Below are 24,760 nucleotides of genomic sequence, written 5' to 3'. Positions count from 1 at the left end.
GTAGGAGGGACAAAAGTCTTGATCTTGAGCCATATTATTTTGAGAGACTAAAGCCCCACTTTGATTTGTATTTGAAGTAAAAGCATGACTATTCTACCTACTCTGATCAAAAGAAGTATTCCCATGATAATTATTTGGATGTCTACCATTGTTTGGAGTTTGATATTGTAGTTGAGGATCCTTATTACCCTGAGCTTGTTGTCTCTCCAAAGTCTCCACTTTGTTTCTCACTTTCTACATCATAGAGTAGCTATCTTCTAACTTCTTCTCTTGACCTTGCAATCTCTCATCTATGTTCAACATCATAGACTGCATCATCTCCTTAATTTCATCCATTCCATTTGAAGATGTATAAGCTTGAGGGACTAGAGCAAGGGGTTGTGATGTGGAAGGTGTGGGAATATGAGCTATTTTTAATTGGCAATTTGGAATATCAGAGAAGAAAGGAATAAGAGGCCTTGGGGCTAACTTTCCTCCTTGTATCAATATGTTTTATGCCCTTAGTGCTATTTCATAAGTATTAGATGATGTATCTCCTCCCATGGTTTGGATTGTAGTGGCAATATCACTATTAAAAGCTTTGAGGTAATGTAAGAAACCATTACTAGGGGTAGGATTTATTGCAACGGGTATTCTATCCCATGTTTTATGAAATCTATAATTGAATTTAGTCATATATTCATGGGGGATCTTTTAATAGTAGTCAATTATTCTAAAAATGATAGGTTAATGTAGGGAGGAATGAAAAACTAGGGCCAAAGGCATACCCAACTATCCAAACCACCTTGCAAGAGTTAACACAATGAAAACACAACAAAAAGAACAACAACCAATAGAGAAAGAAGAGAAAACACTTATTGACTCATCAAATAATCAACATACATGCCCAACTATAAGGCCTTCTGGGTTATGACTAGATACAAAATACATTCAAATCCACAATCCAACTTCAAATTTAGATATCCAGACACATATCCTTCCAATTTTTACATCCTCTTTGTTCTGCTCTAAAACTCAATCCTAGACCTCCTTAAATACTTGTGTGGCCACAAGTTGGCCTATCATAAAATTAAACCTTACATTAAATGCATGCACAGCCGCAAGTTGGCTCACATCAAATATTAACTACTAATATCAAAATTAATACATGCAAGGTCGGCCCAAACTAGAATTATACACAGACAACTCGGTCAAAGAAGGACCAAGAAAAATACTGGCACTTGGCACCAACAGGAACACTCAGCACCAATAGTAACACTTAGCACCAACAGATTCACTTGGCACATGAAGGAACACTCGATCAACACTAGAGTCCTGTAGTAACTCGGCATCCACTAGAGCTACAGTAACACAATAGTCACTAGAGCTATAGTAACTCAACATCCACTAGAGCTACAATAACTCGACATCCATTAGAGCTATAGTAACTCAACATCCACTAGAGGTATAGTAACTCAACATCCACTGAACATCATGACAAAAATAGAAGATTTGAAACCACTGACACTAGGCTTCAGCATGTAGAATGAACAAAGATGAGCAAGATAACAAGGAAACCTAGGATGCTCCTACATCAGACAATTGGGGTTAAAATAAATGATTCTCCTAAATCATTGAGATATCACAACCTATACTGAATCCAACTCAAATTAAGAAATCTATGAAGCGTCTTCAATATGTCTGTTCTTCCACTTCACCAAATATTCATAGTAATCTTTTCCTCTTCTGATCTTGTGAACTCTTTGATCTAATGTCTATTCAACTTCTTCAATCTACTTCTTAGGATAATCTTCTAATATAACAACTTCAACATTTAACATGTGATACTTATATAAATCAATAATATTGAATATAGGAGATATATCCATGTCATCAGGTAACTCAACTTCATAAGCATTGCCATTCTCAAACTTCTTCAAGATCTTACAAGGTCCAAACTTCTTCATCTTTAGCTTACTGTATGTTCTCAAAGAAAATCTTCCTTTCTTCAAATAAACCATCACCTCATCATCAACTTCAAAATCATGATGTCTTCTAGACTTATCAACATTCTCCTTATACTTCTGATTACTTTATTTTATCCTCAACTTCACTTCCTTATGCAAAGATTCCATAAAATCATCAAATTCTTCCCTTGCAACACTTCTCTTTTCTTCACCAATAATATCTCTCAAATTTGATATACCTCTAGGCTACATTCTAGTAACAATCTCAAAAGTTGTTTTTCTTATACTCCTATTCACAGAATTATTATATGCAAACTCAGCTTGTGCCAACACTACTTCCCAATTATTTGGCTTATCTCCTACTAAACATCTCAACAAATTACCTAAGCTTCTAGTCACAACCTCTATCTATCCATCTATTTGTGGATGGAATATAGAACTAAACTTTAGCTTAGTACCCATCTTCTTCCACAAAGTCTTCCAAAAATAACCAACAAAATTACTATCTCTATTAGAAATAATACTTCTTTGTAATCCATGCAATATCACAATCTCTTTTAAAAAATATTTAGCAACATGTTCAACATCTGATGTCTTCTTACATGGTATGAAATGATCCATTTTAGAAAATCTATCCACCACAACAAATATAGAATCATACCCCTTTACTGTCTTAGAAAATCCAAGAACAAAATCCATTCTGATGTCACTCCAAGGTTTCTTAAGAACAGTAATAGGTGTATACAAACCAATATTTTGACTTACTCCTTTTGCAACTCAACAAACTCTACAACTCTTTACAAAATTTTGAACATCCTTATACATTTGTGGCCAATAATAGTTGTCCTTCAACAAACTCAATATCTGATCAATTTCAAAATGTCTAGCCAATCCATCACTATGCTTTTCCTTAATCAAATTCAACCTCATAGAAATTCTAGGAATACACAACTGAATACCTTTGAAAAATATACTTTCTTGAATAAAATACTCATCATACTTACATGATCTATTAGATTTGGTGCTCTACACTCTCTCCACACCTCAAAAAAATTAGAATTAGTATCATACAACTCTTTTATGTCATCAAAACCAAGAACTCCAACCTTCATCTTAGTTAATAAAAACCATCTTCTACTTAATGCATCGACAAGTCTGTTAGTAACTCCACTCTTATGCTTAGTGAGAAATGTGAAACTCTGCAAGTAATCAACCCACTTCATATGTCTCTGATTCAATTTATGTTGACTTCCCAAGTATTGTAAATATTTATGATTAGTATACAACACAAACTCCTTAGGAATCAAATAATGTCTCCACTTCTTCAATGCTTGGATAATAACATAAAACTCTTGATCATACACAAAATACTTCCTTTTAGCATCATTCAACTTTTCACTAAAGAAAGCAATAGGTTTATCTTTTTGACTTAATACAAATCCTAATACAATACCATTTGCATCGCATTCAATTTGAAATACATTATGAAAATTAGGCAAAGACAATATAGGTAACTCAACAACCTTTTGTTTCAAAGCCTCAAAACACTTATCAACTCCATGTGTCCACTTAAATTCTTTTTTATCTCCTCTCATTGTCTTAGTCATAGCATGACAAATAGAACTAAAATTTCTTATGAACTTTCTATGGAAACTAGCCAAACCATAAAATGATCTTTACCTCATCCACATTCTCAAGTGTAAGCCATTCTAAAAATTTCTTTTACCTTCTCAGGATCCATCTTCAAACCATTAGCTAAAATCACAAATCTCAAATTCACAATCTCCTCTTGCATAAAAGAACATTTCTTCAAATTGATCATCAACTTCTCCTCTTTCAATCTATTTAAAACTTGTCTAACATGCTTGAGATGTTCTTCCTTAGTCTTACTAAATATTAGAATGTCATCCAAATAAACAATCACAAACTTACCCAAATTCTTTTTCAGAACTTCATTCATCAACCTCATGAAAGTACTAGGTGCATTATACAAACCAAAAGGTATAACCAACCATTCATACAAACCATCTTTTGTCTTGAAATCAATCTTTCATTCATCACCTTCTCTAATTCTGATATGTTGATAACCACTCTTCAAATCAATCTTTGAAAAATACTTTGCTTCACTCAAACAATTCATTATGTCACCCATCCTCAGCATAAGAAACCTATATTTCACTGTGGTCTTGTTAAAATCTCTGGAATTAGTACACATTCTCCATTCTCCATTCTTTTTAAGTGCTAATATAGCATGTACAACACATGGACTCAAACTTTCTCTGATCAAACCTTTCTACAACAACTCATGCACTTGTTTATTAAGTTCTTAATTCTCTGTAAGTGTTAATCTAAATGGTGCCTTCAGAAATCAGATCCATAAAATGACTTATACTTCTCATTGGAGGTAAACCATTAGGTATATCCTTTGTAATAATCCCTTTATACTCATTCAACAATTCAACAATTTCTTTTGGTACTCGGTCAATACTACCAACTGTCACTCGGTCACCACTGACTGGCACTTGGTTAACACTATTTTCTATCACTCAATTACTATTGACACAACTCAGTCTTCTTGGAATTATATAAAAACAAACTTGATTCTTTTTCATTTTATTTTCAAATTGTTTCCCATTAACCATACAAATTTGTACAACAGTACAATTGACCTCATTTGGACTTTAAATCAAAAGAAACAATATTTATTTCTTCCCATTCACCCAAAGAGTATATTGATTCAATATTGCATCATGTATAGCATATCTATCATATTTCAAAGGTCTACCCAACAGAATATGACAACAATCCATAAGCATAATATCACACAAAACTTCATCAAAGTAATGCCCAATCTTGAACTTCACAAGACATTGCTCACTTACCAATATCTTATGCTCATCTTTGATCCATGAAACATGATAGGGTTTAGGATGCTTCAGCCTTTGCAATTGCAAATTTGTAACCAACTCTTTTGATACCAAATCTGTACAACTTCCACTATCAATGACCACTTTGCAATATTTTCCAGCCCTCTTACATCTTATCTTGAAAAGACTTCTCCTTAAAATAGGTTCCTCATCAGTTCCCTTATTACATAATGTTCTTCTCACCATTAGATTTTCTCCAACCTTAGGTCCACTTGGTGAACCCTCATCATCTCCTTGAATTATAACATTTCTATTACCTTGCCCACTTTTAGAGGATCTACATCCAAAGGATCTATGCCCTTCTTTATCACATCTAAAATAATTACCATGAAAACCACCTCTAGAATAAGAATCACCTCTTCCTTGGTAAGAATTAGTACCTCCTCGGTAAGGATTACCAACTTTCCATTCAAACTTGCCTTTTTCATCATTCTTCCATTCATATTTGCCCTTATCTTGTATAGAATTATTAGATCTACCACCTTCACTCTAAGATCTACCTCTACCTATTTGTCTTTGTTTATGCTTCTTTGTCAAGATCTCCTTAGCCTTCAAGGCATATTGGTATGTTTCTTCTACACTTTCCAACTTCACAAAACTTATTTCATTTTGAATTCTAGATCTCAATCCATTTATGTACTTTGCAATTTTCTCAACATCATCACCCACATGTCTAGATTTGATGTCCAACCTATAGAATTCCTCAATATACTCCTTTACACTCATGTCCCTTTGCCTCAAATTATACATCTTTATTAACATGCTAACTTGATAATCAGTAGGCATGAATTTGTTCTTTACTTTTTTTACCATCTTTTTCCAAGTCTTGATCTTTTCCTTTCCTCTCCTTTGTCTATCAGTTTGTAAATGCTCCTGCCATAGTGAAGCATGACCTTTCAACCTTGTAACTGCAGTTTTCACCATCCTATTATCAAGAGTGTTTTCATACTCAAAGAACTTCTGCACTTCATAGATTCAATCCAACACAACATTGGTATCCAATTTTTCATCATAAGGAACAACTTCTACAATAGGCTTTGAATTTTTCTAAGACAACACTCTCAACAACCTTGCTTCATCTTGATCTTCTTTAAGTTCTAGATTAGGGTTTGGTGCTATTGCTTCATCATCACTTACATCATCAAGATGCACTCCTCTCCTCTATGTTGTCTCCATAACATCTAATCTGGTTTTAATTTGTTTCAATATATCTAATATTGCATTATCAATATTACCTCTACCTTGAACCATCTTTATAAATCAAGTTCTTGCAAGATCATAATCCTCTGCAAGCTATAGGTCAAATCTACAGATTTGCAACCTTACAACAAAATTCACTTAGGGTTTTACATGATCCAAGCTTTTCAAGGATGAACCTCTGCTCAGATACCACCTAAGGTAGGGAGGAATGAAGAACTAGGACAAAGGCACACCCAACTATCCAAACCACCTTGCAAGAGTTAACATAGTGGAAACACAACACAAAGAACAAAAATCAAAGGAGAAAGAAGAAAAAACACTTATTGATTCATCAAATAATTAGCATACATGCCCAATTGTAAGACCTTCTGGGTTACGACTAGATACAAAACACATTCAAATCCACAATCCTGCTTCAAATTCAGATTTTTAAACACATATGGCTCCAATTTTTACATCCTCTCTATTCTACCCTAAAACTCAATCCTAGACTTCCTTAAATACTTGTGTAGCCACAGGTTGGCCTATCAAAAAATTAAACCTTATATTAATTGCATGCACAACCACAAGTCGACTCACATCAAATATTAACTACCAATATCAAAATTAAATATGTGCAAGGTTGGCCTAAACTAGAACCAGACATAGACAACTTGGTTAAATAAGGACCAAGACAAATACTAGCACTCAACACCAAGAGGGATACTCAGCACCAATAGTAACACTTGGCACCAATAGATTCACTCAGCACATGAAGGAACACCTGGTCAACACTAGATTGCTATAGTAACTCGACATCCACTAGAGCTATCGTAACTCAGTGCACACTAGAGATATCGTAACTCGCCATCCACTAGAGTTACAATAACTTGACATCCACTAGAGCTACAATAACTCGACATCCATTAGAGCTACAGTGACTTGATATCTACTAGAGCTATAATAACTCAACATCCATTAAAGCTATAGTAACTCACCATCCACTAGAGCTACAATAACTCAACATCCACTAAACATCACAACAACAACAAAAGATTGGAAACCATTGGCACTTTGATCCAACATGAAAAATGAACAAAGATGAGATGGATAACAAGGCAACCCAAAATGCTCATGTATCATAGGTGATCACTTTTTCCCTCAAAATATTTGCATAGGGCCACTCCTAACCCATCGCAATAAGCTATAGAGTTGTGAGGAAACCCTCTATACGATTGAAGTGCTTTTTCTTTTAAGGATGAGGCTAGAAGCCTGATTACTACATCATCTTCAGATATTCTATATATATTACAAAAATTTGCAACTTCTTGGATGTGTTCTAAGGGAGAGATGGAAGTTTCACTAGTAAACTCATGTATACTTTTTTAAGAGCCAGTACTAGTATGTCATGTCTTTGAGCCAATAGGCGAGGACTTCCACCATTAAAGGTGGCAAAAGCATGAGCTCTAGAGCCATGTAAGAAAGTTATCTATTAATATGAATAGATGGTATTCTAGTTTGAGATCTAACAAGGATGAGGAAACCCTCTATACCATTGTAGTGCTTTTCCTTTTAAGGATGAGGCTAGAAGCCTGATTGCTACATCATCTTCAGATATTCTATGTATATTACAAACATTTACAACTTCTTGGATGTGTTCTAAGGAAGAGATGGAAGTTTCACTAGTAAACTCAGGTATACTTTTTAAGAGCCGATACTAGTATGTCATGTCTTTGAGCCAATAGGAGAGGACTTCCACCATTAAAGGTGGCAAACACATGAGCTCTAGAGCCATGTAAGAAAGTTATCTATTAATATGAATAGATGGTATTCTAGTTTGAGATCTAACAAGAGGAGGAGTGGAGATGGATCATATAGGTGCATGTATTAATGCTGCACTCCTAATTGGTGATAAAGATACTCTAATCTTTCTTCTTCTATGATTGGAAAATGAAAGCTCTTGGTATTGAAACTTACCTCTAGAAGATGCCCTTGTCTCAACTTTGAACATGAATCACAACAACTGTGGTCTAAAACCATATGTGAATGATGTAGAGTCACCAAGTGCTTTGTGGAATGAGCTTCTTAAAGGTCTGGAATGTTGAGAGAAGCACTATATTCTTAGAATCAACTTGAAATTCTTCTCTTTTGACACCAATAGGCTTTGAAATCTTCTAAATATTAGTCCCACCGGGTGTGCCAAAAACTATTGTTACAAAATCTTGCACCCTTATCCAAAGTTTTTACCTAAGGACAACCTTGTGAAACATGGAAACAACCTCCAAGCTGTGGGACTTGAACTATGAGGTTGAGTCTTCAAAGAAGGTCAACTTCCTTTTCTATTAGGATGCATTTAAACTACACTTGAAGAGGAAAAAGAAGGACTACAAGAAAGAAACTACCTAATCTATTCTAAGTACGTGATGCACCAAAATAGAGTATTCAATCCTATCCCTTCCCATACATGCACATTTAACTATCATGACACCAAAATATATACAGATTCAAACTTGTTTAACCTATCAATTATATATAGCTTAGACAACCAAATGAGTGACAAAAGGAAGAAGAGTGTCACTATATATCAGTCATAGGCCAAAAGAGATACAATCATGCAAATTATAAATATCCATAATACATTGAAGAGAGGCAAATAGATCTTGCATAGTACTTCAATGGCTGAAAGAAATAAGGTAGAATATCATAAATAGTTTAGAGGCAAAGGGAATTTATAATGTGTATGGCAAAACATGCCAAAAAAATAGAGAAGAAATTGACCCTAATAAAGAATTACAATTTTTCTTTTGTAGTACAAGAATAATTGAGATATTTTTGATTGAAGGTTACTACACAACCACTGCCATTAAGTGTTCAAAGAACAATCAAGGTGATCCAAAAAAAAGATTTCAATTAGTACGCTTGTAGAGCTCTAGAATCATGAAACCCTAACATGGAAGAAACCTTGAATGATAGAAACAATACCAATCAATGCTAGAACCCTAAAAATGGACAATCAGGCAGTTGAAGGAATTCTTTTGCATCATTTCTAGAGAAACAATAACTCTGGGGTGGTTGGGATCAACCAGAAAGATTAGATCGCATAAGAAAACCCTATCTTTCTCCTTCTTGGCTCAAAAAATTAGCAAAATCAATCATCAAATTGGGTCCTACAACTAGAAAGAACCACGTGGACTAGTAATATTATTTCATTTTTCTTGCTTGCAAAGTCCTCACGTGTCTGATTATTTTAATCAATTAACTACACCACCCTTTAAAACTTAACTACAAGGAATTACAACACTGCTAACCTTAACTACAGTGTTAACTTTAACTGTGCCTACCTTTCTTTCCAAATTGGACCCATCGAGACATGTGGAAAAACCTCACTAAGTTGCTATAACTAAAGTTCGATCATTTTCCCATAGTGACATAATGAGAGATATTGATTTTATAAGATTAGACGATCTAGATAAAACTGCAATATCATGACCCTACCAGTACCTCCAACCAATGAGAACGCCACCCTTTGCCAATCTCGTTGACACTAATCCACTTCACTCATGGCTCATAAAGAAATAGGAACCACCTGCCACATGTCAACCACTCACTTTCTCACATAATTTAAAGTCCTCACATCTTGAGAAAGTGAGAAAGCGACAACCCTTAGATGATCTCAATCTAAAGTGGACCAAAAAATAGTGTAGAAACACTGGCCCATGAAGCAAAAGCGAATGAGAAACTACCAACTAGACTCTTTTTAGAAGACTCACCAGCTGCAAGAAAGAAGGCCCACACTAGACACATGATGCAACATCGCTTTGTTGCATAAAATAAAGAACGAGCACTTCTGCAAAGTGACAAAGTGATGGTTGTAGATCACGAAAGATCTGATGATGGATAAAATATGGGCCCAAAAGGATATTAAAATGCATAGTACTTAGTAAATAAGGAATAACCCAAGGTTAAAAAATATATATTTCTATGCCCTAATATTTGAATATTTTAAATATATGAATATTATACTGTTTAAATTCAAATATCTCCATTTTGGTAGGACAAAAATAGCCAACAGTTATCTTTTTTAATTTCAAGATCTTCATATTTAACATGAAGAGTTTTAACTATTGGGTGATGGAATAGCCACAATGTGTAGCCACGTAGCTCATGGTTTTTTCCACCAAATTATATTTTTAATATATTTTTGTCCTTCAAAAATATTATAGGTAAATGTACTTCTGATTTGATCCGCACATTTAATAATTTGTCACTTGTTGTTTGAGGTAATTTTCTATTTTGAGATAGAGACATCTATCATAAGGATGGACATGCCAATTTTGATCATGTCACTTTTAAATTTGATTCCATTATCAAATTAATGAAACTACTTGCAACTGACAGCTTGATTTTCTGCAACTTACTCGATTAACCATTCACACAACCATCTTCCTCCTACCCCACCATAGCATGCAACCCTTGTTTGATATTTATATCTTAGTCCCTCTTGGGTTTTGAACATTATTGAACCTATTTTAAAATGGTTCCATTAGTTCAAGGAGGTTCATACATTTGATAAGTTTAGTGTCCTAGGTAGTTTAGTGGTTTCAATGTTTAGAAAACTCTTGGCTTGGATTAGAGTACTAAAATTCAAAGAATCTATAATTTAGATTGAATATACATTTAAATTCTCCTTTGGGGACAGAATCATATTTTATTCCTTAATTTTGGATGCATTAATGAGGGTTTTAGCTCAGGCCATGGGGGAGCATTTCAGTTGTGAATATAAAATTGGGAACATTTGAGCTAGAAGCAACATCTAATCTTCTATAAGTCTCTCTCCTCTAAAGACCCAATACATGGAGTCATTATCATCATGAGTAGACTCAATCTCCTCAAACAAATTTAATCAAAACTATTCATACCAGACTAAGTATGCAAAAATCTATACTTATAGATTATATTAGCTCTTGGTGATTGAGTAAAGATCAAATATAGTTTTCCAAACTGATAAAATTACATATGCAGATGTAAGTGTGTGTGTGTGCGCACATCTTTACATCTTTGCATTTCATTGTCATGCCCTTGTGATCTTTGCATCTTGTTGTCGTGACCTTGTGATCTCTTTATATGTGTATATATCTACATATATACATATATATGTATATATGTCTATATATGCATACATACATACATAGTCACACACATATGTGTGTGTATGTATGTATATATACACACATATACATAAAGAAAAGCTTCTCTAATCACTTGTTGGGGGAAATATAAAGAGATACATGTTTATAAGGAAAAGAAAAGAACATTTATATTACTTCTTCTCCCCTTGAAGAAAATTTCAGAGCAAGCACTACTACATTTGGGCTTGAATTACACCACAAATTGCTAAAAAAAAACAACATGAAAATCACCACAAATTACACAATTGTCACAAATTATCATTGTAATTTGACCCCAAACATTGTATTGAAAAGGGAATAGGGATCACTAGGGCATGACACAATAATAAAATCATAGAGCAAAGGTATGGAGATCACAAGGGAACAACAACAAAATATAGAGATTGCAAGGGGACAACAATGAAATGTAGTGATCACAAGGGCATGACAACAAAGTCATAGATCTCCACTGATCTCCACCAAGGGCACAACAATGAAATGTAGAGATCATAAGGAAACAAAAATAAAATAAAATGATCATAAGGGCACGACAATGAAATCTCCACCAACATTTTAAGCTCAGAGCTCTCCACCAACATTTAGAGCTCTCCACCCTCGTTCAGAGCTCTCCACCCTCTTTCGCACACATCTGTCCACAAACAAAATAAACAGGGAATGATTTATGTTGTATTTTTTTTTGTTTATATCTAAAATCAAATTCACATTGTGTTATAACTATGGCATAGGTGTTTGATCCTTGATAGCTTTCATTTCAGCATTTCAACATTCAAGTTTCTAAGTTTCCTCTTTATTATATGTTTAGTTTATCAAAGATTTCCTCCAATTTGATTACAATGCATCTCAACTAGCTACCCCAATGATGCAATTACCCATCTATCTCTAGATTATGCAAGCACTTGTTGTTTTATAGAATCTAGATAGATATTGAGAGTTTCAAAGCCATAAACTTGAAGACCATCATGTGTGCATCCCAAAAATGGAAGCCAATGATGTACCCATGCATGTGTTGGCATGCTCTCCCTACAAGGATCCCAAGTATCTACTGCTACTATTAATTTGGGTATCACTATATGATCTAGAATGTTATGAAGTATTGAAGCTAGTACTAACTTCTCCCATGTCTTCAAAAAATGTAGCATAGGTTTAGGGTCCCTTGGCTCCCAAAAATTTGTAGCATAGGATTAGGACCTAGTAACTCCTTACACTCAACTCTTCACTGAAGTTGTACACTCAACCAGTTTTACATTTGAATAAAGCGTCCCCTTATAGAATAAATAATTTGTACTTGTGGATTATCTTAAGATATTTCAGTAGATGCAACCTAGTCTACCTAGATTTGAAAATAAAAGTCTAAACTTTGAGTTTCAACATTAACTTGAATGGTCTATTTAGACCCATTGATTATTGTCACAAGCTTTTAAACATAATTATATAAGGAGTGAGTTAGGATGTATATAGGTTAACCTTACATTAACTGTAAACTACAACACAAATGTTGCACCAGGGTATTATAGTATTGTAATTATAGAAAACCACCTAATTTTCCCAAGTGGGTGTATGATGGCGAAGAGCTATAGTAGGTGAATAAAGCTTACTATTGGTTATAGGAATACAACTACATCAAAAAAATTAGAAACCATAACTACATATTCATTAGAGTGAGTAGTTTAAGGGTCTTGATCTTATGGATATGGGTATGTAGGCAGCTTGGTAGGTGGAGTATGCCTCTAGTGTGCAAATGCCTTGGACATATTTAGATAGAACTTAACTATTTTAAGACATTATATGTTAACTCACAAAGCTCATTCCCTTGCAGAAGCCTTTGCCACAATGACATCACCTCTAAACCATGCAGATGATGTTGAAGTGGTTCCCAACCTTGAAACACTCTTATAAGCAATGACAAAGCAAATGCAAATGCAATAAATCTATTACTATTATGTATGTATGTATGTATCTATGTATATACATATATACATATGTATATACATATATACATATGTATATACATATATATGTATATATATACATATACCCACATATGTGTTCCTATGTATGTATATATACAAAGAGATCTTGGCACAAGAAGTTTGGGGCGAAATAGTCCTTTACTTCATTAAAATTAGGACTTGAAAAAAGCCAATGATACAAAAATTGTTGCCACTTTGAAAAAAATGTTGCCTCCAACATTGTAGGGTGATAAAATTGCATATGTAGATGCATCACTTGAATGCTAGGCATGAAGCACATTCCCCAATTTATAACAAATGGTTTGATATAAAGGATCTATACCCTAGCCCAACTAGGGAAGCCAAGGATACAACAATGCATGTATTAGCATGCTGTCCCTACGAGGACCCCAAGTATCTACTACTATTGTTAATTTGGTAATCACTATATGATCCAGGATGTTATGAAAACTCCTCCCATGTCTCCATAAAATATAGCAAAGGTTCAGGGTCCCTTGGCTCCCAAGAATTTGTAGTAGTTATTCTCACTACGAGAAGAATAACTTTAATGAAGAGTTGAGTGTAAGGAGTTGAAGAAGCAAGTTATGCTTTTGTGTAAATACCATAATCATGAGGCTCATTCCCTTGCAGAAGCCTCTGCCACAATGCCATTACTTTTGAACCATGCAAAGGATGTTTAAGTGATTCCCAACCGTGAAACACTCTTATAAGTGATGGCAAAGAAAATGTTGATGCAATACATATATTACTATTATTTATGTATAGGTATATATCTATGTATGTATGTATACACATATATACAATCTATAACCCAATTAAATTGGTCTAGTTGCTAATTACCTGGGTTGATTACAAATTCCTATAGAACTGTCATCAAATTAGGTACAATAAAATAAAGAATCAGTTGTTCCCAGTGAGCAAGATCAAATATAGTTTTCCAACGTGATAAAATTGCATATGTACATGCATCACTTGAATGCCAGGCATGAAGCACATTCCCCAATTTATAACAAATGGTTTGATATAAAGGCTCCATATGCTGGCCCAACAATGGAAGCCAAGGATGTAACCATGCATGTATTGTCACGCTCTCCTTGCAAGGATCCCAAGTATCTACTACTACTGCAATGGAAAAGAAAATATAGATACAATACATATATTACTATAGGCCATATGGAGGATTGCATAAAATAAACAAAAAAGAAAAGAAAAGACGACATTAATCATTCCCCATTTGTTTTGTGTAAATGCCATAATCACAAGGCTCATTCCCTTACACAAGCCTCTGCCACAATGAAATTACCTCTAAACCATACAAATGATGTAGATGTACGTATGTATATAGGTATATATACAGACTAGGAAAAATGGGTAGAATTAATGTCATTGTTAATGGGCATTATATTTCACCTACATACATACAATATATATATATATATATCCCATTAACTTTGCATTATTTGTGTGCGAGATTTTGGGGTAAGTCACTTAGCATGGGTTGAGTTAGTTTTATTGTTTTATTATTTGGATTCTAGAATATGAATGCAAATGGATTAATTTTTCTATTGCGCTAAGATGTAATAAGAACCTTAAAAAAAGACCTCTCTCTCTCTCTCTCTCTATATATATATATATATATATATATATATATACATACATACATACATGTATATGTATGTATGTATCTATATGTATGTATGTATTTATGTATGTATGTATAGGTATATGTGTATATATACATACATACACACACATGTATGTGTCCATGTATGTATGCATGTATATATAGAGAGAGATCTTATGGATTGTGGAGATCAGTAAAGATCTAGGATTTCATTGTCATGCCCTTGTCATCACCACATTTTATTGTTGTGCCCTGGTGATCTCTGCATCTCATTATCGTGCCCTTGTGATATCTGCATCTCATTCATTTTGTTGTACCTAGTCTGATGAAAGTTCTATAGGAATTTGTAATCAACCCTTGTATTCAACAACTAGACCCATTTAACTAGGTTATGGCTTGTTTCTTTCTAAAAAAATTTGCTATTATATATTTTTGTAAAATTTCTTGCAAACTCTACCCATTTTTCCTAGTTTGCATTATTTTTGTGGAGGATCTTAAGTTAAGTCACTTAGCACCTTTAAAAAGATCTTTTTGTATACATATATACATACATACATGTGTGTGTGTGTGTGTGTGTGTGTGTGTGTGTGTGTGTGTGTGTGTGTGTGTGTGTGTATGTATTTACTTATGTATGTATGTATGTATGTGCCCTTGTGATCGCTACATTTCATTTTCGTGCCCTTGTGATCTCTACATCTCGTTGTTGTGCCCTTGTAATCTCTATATATGTATGTATGTGTACACACACACACACACACACACACACACACATGTGACAATCTATGTATGTATGCATATAAACAAAGAGATCTTGGCACAAAAAAGAAAAGAAAAAAAACTCACTCAACATGTAGTGTGATGTCCCCAGAGTGGGCCCCTAACGGAAGGTGACGTAGGTCTGTCCGTGCGGTTTGTCGCTACCACGTGGTAATCCGCTTTGAACTCATAATTATTCAGGCGTAAAGGCATGTCTCTAACTATCCTGTTACACTTAAGAGTGTATCCATCAACAACCTGCACTCGAAGACCTTCGAATTCTTCTGTCTTAATACCACGACGTTCAACCAATCGTGCATCAATGAAGTTATGTGTAGCTCCGGTATCAACTAATGTAATCACCTTCTGTCCTGCTAGAACGCCACGTAATCTGAAGGATCCTTCCTACTGAATGCTAGACAAATGCCCTTAGTGTAGATGCAATTCAGGTTCCTCTTTTTGCTCTAAATTCCCTATTTCTTCCTCAGATTTTGGGCTACTGTGATCATCTTCTTTATCTGTACTGTCAGAATTTGATCTTTCATAATATGCCCACATAACCCTATTGGCTTTTCCTTTTGGTCGCAAGGGACAATCATGATCCCTGTCATATGGACCTTTGCAATAGAAGCATAATTTCTTCCTTCGCAAGTCATTTAATGCCTCTGTGTCTAGGAGTGTGGTAGATTTCCCTTTGGTTTCAATGCTCTTCCCTTTATTTTTATCCAACTTCCTATTGTCTCTGAAAGAGGTAGTACTCCTGGGAGTGAACCTTCTAGAAGGGGTTGTTAGCTCCATACTTCGTGCTTTCCTCATGGCTTCCTGCAGTGTTGGCGGGTCAAATGCCTTAATCCATCCCTTGGGAGGTTCTGACAATCCTTCGGTAAATAAGATAACTAACCTCCTTTCCGACACATCTGGAACCATGACTGACAACCTTTGAAATTCGCTAATATAAACCTCTAAATTGCCAAACTGTCTTAACTGAGCAAGGTCGCGAAAATAAATTTCTGGATCCTTCTTATCAAAACGTTCAACCAATCTATCCACAAAGTCCTGGTATGATGTTACCTGATTGTGCTACAAAGTAACCATTCCATGTGACCACCAATCATGAGCTGCGCCTTCCAGATGCAAGGTGGCATACCTGATGGCATCTATTTCTGACATAGGCCTTAACGCTAGAAAGGTGTCCAACTTATGAATCCAAGCTTGTGCTGTCATCTGACCACTCCCATCGAAAAAAGGCAAAGTAAGTTTATTGACAGCTCGTTGTAACTCACTATCATGACCTCCTCTAGGTCTCCTATTCTGGCGGCTATTCCTCATATGTTCTCTTCTTTGGTTTAGATATCGATCAAATTTCAATAATTCACGCACATGCGGGGGTAATGCCTGCCATTCTGCAGTAGCAGCCCTAAGATCATCCTGGAAATCTTTCGGTACATCATCTTCTCCCATCTCCTGAGCCTCTTCCCTTAGGAAGGTGGGACGAGTAGGCCTATTTGCTGTCCATGATCTGCGCCTAGGAGCACCTTGTGATCCTGCCACACTCCTATCATCGTGATCAGATGTGCCTCTTCCTTGATCCTGAATCCTGGGCTGAATAACTCTTTCCATTATGGTAGTCAAAGCCTGTAGTGTCTGAGTTATTTCTTGTTGTCCTGCCATCCTGATTGGGTAAAAGTACTTTTATTCCCGGAGTTATATTCGTAAGAGAACCATATTCAAGAACAGAGATATGGGTGAAAGACAAACACAGAGTCCGCCAAGATTTCCCAGAGTCGACGATGATGAAACCAGAGAATAGCCTTGCTGGCGAGGACCCCGAACACGTGGTAGCGACAAACCACACGGACAGACCTACGTCACCTTCCGTTAGGGGCCCACTCTGGGGACATCACATGTAGCATGGCCACAGATGTGATGGCAACGCCTATTGGTAAGTATATTCCTCTTTCTCTCCCTCATTTTTCATGTGTTTATTTCACTTGAACTATTATTTCTTAGGGGGAATTTTGTAATATTGGATTCATTTTATGCAAGAGGTAATGAGGACATTCCTAGATGTACTGTGGTAGATGTACGGGAATCAATAAAGAATTGTGATGAATTGCATGTGAGCAATGAAGATGGACTTCCCCTGAGAGTAATAAGAGGTGATGAGGACATTATGGATACTTTAAAGATTGATTGTTTTTTAAAGATTTTAGATGTTAATAGGGAATTTAGATGTTTGGAGGGGGGGAGGTGGAGCCAAATGAGCTTCCACCTTCACGTGGTTGGCCTTGATTAGTAGAGAATATTAAACTATTCTTGAGACCAATTGAAGCTCAACATTAAACTTATATGATTGCATGAAAACTAATTGTGTGAATCTTTTGGTTTTAGGCAATGTAGAAGGAGGCCATAGTTCAATATGTAATCTCAATTTATATGCCTATGACATTAGGTGCAGCTAAAAAATACAATAGGTTTACATTTTTTGTTAGAGGTATTTAATTAGGTATTTTAAGTTATAGACCATCATGAACATTCTCTTGGCCATAGTAGCTAGAGAGTTCTAATGTTCATGATGGTCTATACTTTTAAAAATTTAATAGATAGGTATTAAATAAATATAATCATACTATATTTTTTCAGCTGTACCTATTGTCCATGCATATAGAATGTAGTTGCATGTGCATTCTTGATTTAGAGTGGAAAATTCTTATTTTGGATGCGACGGAAAAATGACATGCACTAGAAGATGGGAAAATGATGTTAGTTTTGCAAGTCTAGAACCTTTTTGTACTTTAAAGATTGTCATGTTCATATTGTATCAATTATCCTAATTTTTTTGGGATTGTCATAATCAGAAATAGATGTTGATCATGTTGGATTGTATTAGGAAGGATCACATTACCGAGAAATTATTGAAATTTATCTCATGGATAGAAAGGCGAGTTTACCCATAACCAACCATGGTTAAGGTCTGATGTGATGGTTTAAGAAAATAATGGAACTGAAATAGTGCAGGCCTATTAGCTTGAATTTCCTTAGCCTTGCCTAGCCATATTTAAAAAGGGATCTTAGCTCATGTAGGTAGCTACCGCCTTGCATGTGGATGAAACTACAAAGTGAATCAGAGTGGAAAAACAACAATGGGATTCATTTGCCACCATTTTTTTTAATAATTCAGCAATCCATCGCAATTATAATGACTTGTTCCGATGGATAACAATCACACTAACAACATTGTTGTTAGATCCCTGTCACAATTGCAATGGATTGTTCCTATAGATAATTATTGCTTCTACAACATTCCTATCCCACAAACATCACAATTTTGATGGACAACTCCAATGGCAAGCCGTTGGTCCAATAACAGACTAGAAGCTTATACCATCGCAATTGCAACGATCTACTTTTGCAAATGGGAGGGCAAGAAGATAAACTCTTTCCCTTGCATGTTCCAAGTTACAAAACCTTTATCGATCACATTTGCGACGGATGCCTTTTCCATCGTAATTTATGATAGCAAAAGTCTGGTTCCTGTTTGATGGGAACCAATTCATGGTACTATCGCTCAGGTGATGGGTGGCCCTTTCAATTGCGATGGCCTACCATTGCATTTCAGGCCCAAATATAGTAGTGATCATGTGCGTGCATGAAAACTTCATAATTGAACTAATTCATAGTCAATTTATATTGTGTGTGTGTGTGTGTGTGTGTGTGTGTGACAACTACTTAATTGTTGATTAAGTCTAGAGAATCTAGATTGAACATGGGTGGACTAGGACACATAACTAGGTTAAATATAGAGCTAGATTGCATAATAAATTAAGGGTTACTAATATAAAATGTCTTAAACTTGGGTCCTAGTTTAGTATCTATTCATAAATAAAGCCTATAGCTTGAAGAATCTATAATCTAATGTATTGAAATCTCTATATACACATGAAAACATAGTTCAAGCGATCTTCAAATGATGGCCTAAGGGTCCATAATATCAAAATTTCTATATACATATATCACATGAATTTCTAAATTACAAACTTTTTATGGTCTCTAGTTTTTAAATATATGCATACATTTAAAGGGCTCATAGCCTAGACCTAGGTTCATGTTATTCATTAATATGGTTTACTAATACAATGTTTTTTTAAGGGGTTTTAAGTTATGTGCAAGTTATTTATATGAATTAGGGAACTTTGTGTACTTTTAATAGTGTGTTCAATTTGTTAAATTAGATTTATCATTCAAAGGTTTTAGTTTAAGTCAAGTGTAATTTAGGTGAAGTATTAAAAAAAATTGTGTACATCCAATTTCTAATTTTCCATTGGTGTACAATTAAGTGTGAGAATTAAAAACATATATTTAATGAATTTACGTTGCAAATTAAACATATAAAATGTACATATACATGTTTCTAGTATGTATTTATATTGTATTGTGTACAAATTAAAAACTAATACATGTTAATTTAAACACACATGCGCCCATCGGCACACCCACATATGAACTTAGAATTAATATATTACAAGTTAATGTGTGTACATTAAAAATTTAAAAGTATGTGTATATCCACAATATGTACATACATGTACACACACACACATATGTTCATATGTACATGCATGGATATATATATTTATACACACACACATGATTTCTGTGTGTGTGTGTGCGCACACACATAGACACACACATATATGTATATATATACATATACATGTACATATATACATATTGCATATATACCCACATATATGTATATATATGCATATATACATACACATGCACATGATACACACACACACACACACACACACACACACACACACACACACACACACACACACACACACACACACACACACACGATAATATGATATATTCATACATGCAAAAAAACATATAAAATTAAACTAAAAACATATAAAATTAAACCAAAATCATATAAAATTTAAGTAAAACCATTGAGAGGGTAAAAAAATAAAAATTCATAAATTTTTTGAAGTTTGATGAGTTAGATGCTTGTAGCTCTGTGCACTTCCAATCAAAATAGTAGATTCCACTACCGAAAATGACATGTGGGGTTGAATATGAAGGTTTGATTTTTTTTAAAGAGTTCTGATCAAAACTAAATTAGTAAGTTTCAATCAAAACTCTCTAGCTCAAGACCGGGGTTAACAAACCCCATCCAGGCTAGGTAGTTTCGATAAAATTACATAGATTATTTTGATCAAAACTAGCTAGGTAGTTTCTATTGAAACTATGTGGAACCCATAGTTTCTATTGAAACTACACACATTGTTTCTTTCAATAGACACTAAATAGTTTCTATCAAAACTATTATAAAACTTTCTATTGAAAGTACAGGAAAACAAAAAAAATTGGTTGTTGCTAGTTTCTATCAAAAGTATTATAAAACTTTCTATTGAAAGTATAGGAAAACAAAAAGAATTGGTTGTTGCGTGATTTTGGAGGAATTTATTAGAAAAAGTGTAACCCACCATTGTGGGTTCACCCAAGGGTCGAGTATTTCAGCGATGACTAAATATCAAAATTCAAATATTTTTGAGTGACAGTATAAGAATGAATTCAAGAAAATCATGAGATCATGTTGACTCAGTTGATTTCTTAGGAGATGTAAACCATGTTGAAGATAAGATTGATGAGTTGTATCATTGAATTCAAGGAAGGGATTAGGTAAATACTTAACAATGAAATTCTAGAGAAGTTTCTATAAGAAGATCAAGAAGATGGACAAATATAGTTAATCAAGTTGAATTTGATTGTAAACCCTAATGTCTATGGTGGATGTAGAAAATGGTAAAGTACAATTTTTTTAAAAAAAAGATACAAAGCTAAACAAACTGTGTGTGTGTGCGTGCATGTGGGAATGAAAAGCTTGTATGTGAAGAGAGGCATATAGAGAAAGGTTGATTAGAAACACGAGTGTGAATGAATGCAAAGATAACAGAGAAATATTGTAGATATGATGTTGTCATTGATAAGTACATTAGAAAAGAAGGCTTAAGTTTTGATGAGAATAGTGGACTGATTGCTTGAAGGGTGTCCAAGCAATTCAAGATTAGAGATGTTAGTGAAAGGCTTATCAGTAAACCAACAGAAGGATTGAACATAGATTTGAACCTAAAAAGGTGAGTTGTAATCATATAGATCAAACCTACTATTTTCTTTCTAGTCTTTTTAAATAGTTTGTATTGAAATCCTTTTAACAGAGGTTGACCTAACAATCATTTGAAGACTTAACAATCTGTGTAAATCCTTTAACTAGGTGACATTCTAAATAAAATGTTCAAAGTCCTCTTACAAGTCCACTCCTAATAGGGTGATTAAATCTTCTAACTAAATCACATTTAATAGTGTGTTTTATAACCTTTAACAGGGTTCGATCCTAATAGAGCTCACTTCGAAAGAGTGAAAAATGGTGACATGTTGCTAGTGGCTTTTCCCAAATTGGATTTCCAAGTAAAATCCTAGTGTCAAAACTATGAGGAATTCTTTATGTGTTTACATTTGATAATATTTTCATTATACAATGCAAGTTATTTTTATGATAGTTTACTGTATAGACTGAGCAACAACATGATAAGAAGAATAGTGAAGTGTTTATTGTTTTATTGTTCAAGTGGTACATAGTGACCTTGAGTAATTGAATTGATTCACTCCCCCTTAGTTATTCTAAACATTTCTAACAGAGCATTACTGTCTTCTCCACTTATAGCATGATTTAAACATCCAATTTATCTTGTCAAATTCCAACTAACCAAATGTCCATTCATAGTTTCCTCTTCATAACACAACCTATCTTCTAGATTATTTTGTTATGAACAATATATCAAATCCTCTTCAAAAATCAAATAGATATGACATTTAGATCATATAGCAAACTTTCTCACCAATAGATTTGACACCAATACCAACATGCCAATTGTTCTAATTGTAGTTTCCAATATATCATTTCCCAATAGTTTTGGTAGAAAAAACCTAGAAGCCATAGAGTCCAAGGGCCTTGTCACCTTTAATTACAAAAACTTCTTTTAGTTTCTTAAGTTGAATGAGATCCATCAATGTTTCATTATTTTCTTCAAACACAATATATAGAATCACTTCGATCAACTCTTCATATTCTTGAAGAGAGATATCATCTCTTGAATATCAAAATGTGGAAAAGGAGGACATTGCCTCCCTATTAATATCATCAATTTTAACTATGCATTCAAAAACATAATTTAGCATTGACAAGATTATGTTTTGGATTAAGGTAAAATCAAGTTTTATAGTGACCTAAAACCCAATAGTTTCAAAGTACAGAGATAAAAATGATGAAGTCCAAAATTACAAGAGTGTTGGCAAAAGATAGAACATTTTAATTTATAACATCCTAAAATAAAAGATCAACACAAAATTGAAACACAGACCAGACTAGCAAAAGAAGAAGAAGAGCATACAAAGAACCTAGACTAAGCCAATTCCTTGAGGAGCTTGGCCACATAGATCAAAGAAAACCTCATGGTCCTCCTTTGTATTCTTTTCCACAACAACCATTTTCCTCTTCATCTTTCTCCTACTATTAACTCAAGCTATTGAGAGCCCCAAGATGACTCTCCATAGTTCTATTTTCTACAAAAATTCCTTCAGATGAGTTTGATTCCATCTCTTTACATTATTCTTAATGAACTAAAGTTTCCCCTCCTTCCTCTACTTGATCTTCAAACCCTCTCTACATAGCTACACCTTTTTGTTTTTCTTTTTTCTACTTAAGTGTTTCACCATTCAATCTATCCACCACTTTAGGGATCTCTATGTCTCCTATTTCAACTTGATCTTTTATATTGTCTTCTTGTCTTCTCTTTATTACTACAATTCTTGACTTTAATATATCCTCTTCTAATGTTTTTCATTTCTTTATCACTTAGAAATTCTATTGTTTGATGAATCCATGATTTTCACTTGATACATTTTTCTATTATTTCCTCTACATCTAGGGTATGTGTAGGATCATGGTCAACCAAACTATGCTCTTAAGTGGCAATAAAAAATCAACAAATCAAGGTTTGTCAACTTGATGTGCAATTTTCCACTTGTTATAAACTTTATATCAAAAAGTTGAGAGGAAAGAATCTCTAGGAAATTGAATTTAGTTTCTAAACTACTATGCCTTATTTGAAAAAAATAAAAAATTGAATGGTCAAAATTTTGAATTTTAATGCAATAGTACAAAAATTTCAGGACAAAAATAAGTAGACGTATGTTTGACCACCCTAATCAAAATCAAATAATAATATTTTTAAATAATATTCTAGATAAAAGAAGTAGACTCATGCTTGGATGTGACACATAGTTTTATGTATTTTTATTCTAAATAAATAAATAATTATTAATTTTCTACTTTAGTATTTTTGGAATAAAAATCCCCGTATCTTACCACCTTAACTAATTCAAAACTCTAAAAAATTTAATTTTTCTTTTCATTTTTCCTTATAGTAGAAGAAGCATAGAATGTGATGCATCTTTTGGACTTCAAATTTTTTGTACCATTTGAAAGTTATAATTGTTTTTCAAGCAGTGTGTCAATCAAGCTATCAACACTTTATATGTAACTCCGTTAGCAAATAAGTAATAATTACTTATTGAACTCATAATTTGACAATCCTTACATTTATGGAAAGCTAAGAACATTCTTAAGAACCCTTTTCATTTCATCAAATTTTGGTTAAAAAAAAGTCGTCAGGTACATGTTTGAAGTAAAAAACACACAAGAACATGTTAAAAAAACACATTTTTGGGACATTTTTAAAGTTGACCATTTAGGGTTGGTATCAAAAGATATAGTAGGCCTTATAAAGTTGTTAATTGTTTTCATTTAGTATCAGGGTGGGTGGGGAAAAAGTTGGAATAGATTTTGAAATGCTTTGAGGCATTTCAGGAATACATATTTTTTAGATCACCACTTTTTGGCACACCATGATTCTGTACATACCCTCTATCTCCTATCATCATTTTCCTTCACCTGTCCATATCTCCACCACATGTAGAAGTGGAGGCTAAGGCTTCTATGCAATGCAAATCCTTGTAGTGTACATCATGAATATATTTTTTTAAATGGATTAATAGGCCTTTAGAAATATCCCAAGATTATTACCTAGTATTTTTT

The sequence above is a fragment of the Cupressus sempervirens genome, chromosome 8 (genome assembly GCF_028749045.1).
Source record: "Cupressus sempervirens isolate cs-2001-9-10 chromosome 8, ASM2874904v1, whole genome shotgun sequence".
NCBI classification, from domain to species: domain Eukaryota; kingdom Viridiplantae; phylum Streptophyta; class Pinopsida; order Cupressales; family Cupressaceae; genus Cupressus; species Cupressus sempervirens.
Note: the sequence above shows the minus strand (reverse complement) of the source record.